The sequence below is a fragment of the Podarcis melisellensis genome (genome assembly GCF_964234715.1).
Source record: "Podarcis melisellensis genome assembly, chromosome: 3".
Classification (NCBI taxonomy): domain Eukaryota; kingdom Metazoa; phylum Chordata; class Lepidosauria; order Squamata; family Lacertidae; genus Podarcis; species Podarcis melisellensis.
In genome coordinates this window covers 24,145,073-24,150,421 of record NC_138530.1, presented here as the reverse complement: position 1 = coordinate 24,150,421, position 5,349 = coordinate 24,145,073, and positions in this window count along the sequence as shown.

Below are 5,349 nucleotides of genomic sequence, written 5' to 3'. Positions count from 1 at the left end.
TGTTATCTGTGATTGTCTTGATTTACCCAAGATTAATAACTAGGTTTTGAAAAGGATTTCTTTTTTAGTTTCAAGTATCACAGTGGCAGTATATTTTTAATACGTTTATATCCTGGTTTTCTCCCAAAATGGTATTAAAAACAAATATATACGGATTTCTAAGTGGATTCTCAGCTAGACACTGATCAGACCAAGACCTGCGTAACTTAAGTCATAGGCTTTAGCTATTCTCCAACAGAGCTGGAACAGGTTCAGAAAGGGACAGCAAAATTGATCCCAAGACTGGAGCAGCTCTTCTGTGAGGAAAGGTTACAACATTTTGTACTTCAGAAAAAAGAAGAGATTAGGTGGAGACAAGACAGGTCTATAAGATTATATACACGGTACAGAGAAAGAAAAGTTTTATTTCTGTCTGTTAATTCAAGCCATCTGATGAAGCCGAATGTTGAAAAATTCAAGACAGAAAAAGTACCTTTTCACGCTGCATATTTTGTTGAATTTGTGGAAGATGCAGTAATGACCACCACTGTAGATGGCATTAAAAGAGGATTAGACAAATTCGTGGAATAAGGATATGTTTTTGCTTCTAATGTTGGAGGCAGTATACTGCAGTATAGCAGTAAGAACCTAAGAACGCAACCAAAGTTCTGTGTCCGGCTAAAGACCCATCTAGTCCAATGCCCTGCTTTCATGATGCCAACCCAAGGAGGGGAGAGGGCTGTTTCATTTGGTTCCTGTTTGTGGGCTTCTCATTGGCAAGTGGTTAGCCAATGTGATGACAGGATGGTGGACTAGAAAGGCCTTTGGCCGCCAGATCCAGTAGGGCTCTTTAGTCTTAGCACTTCTCATAAGCGCTGGGGAAATACACAAGAGTGGCTGAGGAAACCCAGTCAGATGGATGGGATATAAATATGATGATGATGACCCATTCCTATTCTCATACAAAAGATTTCTGTCCCTGTTCCACCATTACATGCAGCTGAATAGACCTTTCTGATCTGCTATATGCTGTATTCATTTATTCTACAGCAGTCATCCCTTCACTGGTCTTAAAAGGTGAGGCAATATAGTTCTTTAGGCCAAAGAACTACTTGTCTGACAACATTTCACCAACTGTTAAAAAATTAACCTCACCAGCTGGGGTATGTGGAACGGCAGCTAGTGCAGTGCTCAAGGCCTCGTCGTTCACCCACCATCGCCCCGGTCTTCTTAATTTTAATATTATTATTTCTTAGCCGTCCTTCACCAAGAAGCTGCAGGGCTGCAAAATATTGTGTACAAAAACGCAACAGTTAAAAACTGAAGCAAGCAGCAGTCACTGTGAAGAACCAGGAGGGGCAGAATGGGGCCAGAGTGCTGTTGCGATCAGATCCTCCTTGCAGGTGTGTGCATGGCTGTCTTAAGCATATCCTGCGCCTTGGTGCAAAGCTTCTGGCGCCCCCTGCTCCGTTTCCCAGAGTTATTTAGGGAGGACGGCGCTGCCGGTGGGGCTGGAAGCGGCGAGCAGCGGCTGGAGGGTGGCTCCAGCGGGGAAGAGGCGGAGGCTGGACACGGCGCCTCCTGGCTCAGCTGGCTGCTTTCTGCCACAGTGGCCACGGCAGACGGAGGCTCAGCGCGGTGCTGCTTCGGCGTGGCATGGCAGAGGCGGCGAGCTGATGCTGGGAGGTGCTGCATCCAGCCTCCACCTCTACCCTGGCGCCCTCCAGAACCTGGCGCCCGGCGCCACTAGCCTCTATGGGTAAGACGGCTCTAAGTGCGTGATCGGTCACTGTGAGAACAGGATGCCATTGGCCTGATCCGGCCAGCTCCTCTTATATTATGTCAACAGGAGTTGTTGACAGACAAGACAGGCAGCTTCTCCCTGTGGAGCAGCAGATAATAAACAGCTGGGAAGGAGCTATTAGACTTGAAATTTCACAGCTCCTTATAATTTGGGAGGGAAGGTGGAGAGGGGTTGGCTGGCATACTGTTGGAGCAACAAGAAAGCAGGGAGAAAATGCCTGGGGGAGGCTGGAGCACCCGGCTGGATGTGGAGAGAGGTGTCCTTCTGCAGGCTATGCTTCACTACTGGGAAGCCGACTGGGAGGAGGACAGAGGAACTTGGGGGCCTAGTGAGCTACAGGCCAGGCCCCTCAAGAAGTTAGCCCTTCTCTCTCTCTTTAATATATATATATATATATATATATATATATATATATATATATATGCAGGTTTTGGTGTCCTCGGGTGTCTTCCCGTGTAAAAGTTGGGGTGTCTAGGCGACGTTTCGACGAGGTCTCACTCGTCATCTTCAGGCTGGTGCTTTCGGCTTCTTGTTACTGGAACAGAGCAGGATCTCAGTGTTTGAGTTCCTATAAATACTGTTGAGGGGGTGTGGTGTATAACCTCCAATGTTCTGGGCAGAGAGGAAGTTCCCAGGCTAGTGTGCCTTTTCTTCTTTTGTTCTTTTGTTTTTCTTCTTTTGTTCCTTAATTACTTGAGGGATATCTGGGCAAAGTCTGCCCAGCCACGTACATTGGACAAACAAACAGACGAATAAATGCACGTATCGCAGAACACAAGAATGCCGTCAAAAAAGAAGAAAAAACTTCCTCTCTTTTCCAACACATGAAAGAAACAGGACACGAAATTAATTTTGCAGATTCCAAATTGCTCTTTAACATGGAACATCACCACAAGAGAATAATCATGGAAGCCATCGAGATAGAGAAACACCCTCACAACATGAACAAGCGTGACGACACATCCCGCTTGCCAGACATCTGGAAATTAGCCCTCCCCACAAAAACTGACACCAGATCCAGAGGCACACAGAACGCCATCACCAATCAACCACACCAGACCCAAACCCAGACCCTCTCCACAGATAAATTACAGACACCATCCAGTAGCCAAACCATGGTGGCACCTCCGGATGCTGCACCCCCCTGCAATCCCTACACAGATCTGGCTGACACAGGCCACAAAACCACAGCTCGCCCCTATACACGAAGCCAAGCCAGAGCACAACTAAGTGCAGTACAGCCATCTTCTCAGAAAAACTCTTCACAAAGTTCAAGAGGTCAAGACACAAAGACTTTAGCAACTAATCCACACCTAATGACCCACCTAAGTGGTACTCAGGATATCACTCAAAAAATCACTCAAGATATCCCTCAAGTAATTAAGGAACAAAAGAAGAAAAGGCACACTAGCCTGGGAACTTCCTCTCTGCCCAGAACATTGGAGGTTATACACCACACCCCCTCAACAGTATTTATAGGAACTCAAACACTGAGATCCTGCTCTGTTCCAGTAACAAGAAGCCGAAAGCACCAGCCTGAAGATGACGAGTGAGACCTCGTCGAAACGTCGCCTAGACACCCCAACTTTTACACGGGAAGACACCCGAGGACACCAAAACCTGCATTCCTGTACCCGTGAAAATCTACGAAAGCAAATATATATATATATATATATATATATATATATATATATATATATATAAAAATTTTTAACATATAAATTCCAACAATCATTTGACATAACTTCTTATCTCATACAATATTTTGGACCTCGGTCAACAACCTCCGAAGATGTTCCGTTCTTTATCACTTGTTCTGCATTTCTTAATTTCTCTATTACTTTTAATTGTCCTTAACTAATAATTCTTTTCAAAGTCTTCCTTGCAATATTTCACAAAGTCCTCCTTATGGAACTTCTTGCAGTCCTACTAGTGTAATCTGGTTATCATAATTGCTTTTCAAACAGTTCAAATATTTACTCCACTCCTCTAAGAATCTCTGATCCCGCAGGTTTCGAATCCTTCCAGTTAATTTATCGAATTCTTCATAGTCCAGAAGTTAGCCCTTCTCAATCCACAGAGCAGGAAAGCTTGAGTTGCCATACGTCCAGAATTTCCCATACATATCCAGAATATTGCAGTCGGAAGCAGTGTTTGGGCAGAAATCGCTAAAATGTCCGGGAAAATCTGGACATATGGCAACCCATGTCGGCAGTGTCATTTTGGGCAATTTCCCGTAAAAATAGCTGGAAAACGTCTTTTTGAAGATGCCTGCCTAATATCAATAGGCAGGGAGTTCCAGAGAATAAGTCCTGCCACACTAAAAGATTTATTGCAAGGCAGAATGAACCTCTTGTGGGGCATGCAGCTGTTAAAGCTCCAGAGGCTACCTCCTGTGCCAGTGTGGTGTAGTGGTTAAGAGCGGTGGACTCGTAATCTGAGGAACCGGGTTCGCGTCTCCGCTCCTTCAAATGCAGCTGCTGGGCATAGGCGCCGACTCCATGGGGCCTGAGGGGGCCCGAGCCCCCTCAAAAATTCGTTTGGGGGGGGCTCTGCCCCCCCAATAATTTAAGAAAATTATTACCGTATTTTTCCCTCAAAAAGAGGAAGCGGCTGCTTTCCTGCATTCTGCTTCAGGGTCTTACTGCCCACCCTCCTCTGTTTCCTTGCTGTGTTTGCTCAAACGGAACAAAGAGCAGGGAAAGCCCCTCCCCTCCAGGCAAGCAGAGTGTCGTCTCTGTGCTCCGGGGGGGGGGGGGAGAGAGAGAGAGAGAGAGAGAGAGAGAGAGAGAGAGAGAGCGCGCGAGAGCGCACTCGGGAGCTGGCTGGCTGGCTTGGGTGGGTAGGTGAGGGAAAACTTTTGCCTTCTTAGCCAGCTGCTTCTCTGCACACCCTCTCGTGCTCCTTGTCCGTTCTGTGTTTTTCCTTCCCTCCCCACTTAAAATGTGGTTTAAAAGCATGGATCCACATGGATCGTCAGGATCTTTGCATTGGGTCACCCCAAATTCACCAACAGATCACATAGCATGTCCATGGCTACAGCCTGCCCCCCAAAAATCACGCACCCACTGTTGCCTGGGGCTGCAGTGGTGCAAAAATGTGGTTAAAAAGCATGGATCCACATGGATCCTCAGGATCTTTGCATTGGGTCACCCCAAATTCACCATCAGATCACATAGCATGTCCATGGCTACAGCCTGCCCCCCAAAAATCACACACCCACTGTTGCCTGGGGCTGCAATGGTGCAAAAACGTGGTTACAAAACATGGATCCACAGGGATCCTCAGGATCTTTGCATTGGGTCACCCCAAATTCACCATCAGAGCACATAGCATGTCCATGGCTACAGCCTGCCCCCCAAAAATCACACACCCACTGTTGCCTGGGGCTGCAATGGTGCAAAAACGTGGTTACAAAACATGGATCCACAGGGATCCTCAGGATCTTTGCATTGGGTCACCCCAAATTCACCATCAGAGCACATAGCATGTCCATGGCTACAGCCTGCCCCCGAAAATCACACACCCACTGTTGCCTGGGGCTGCAATGGTGCAAAAACGTGGTT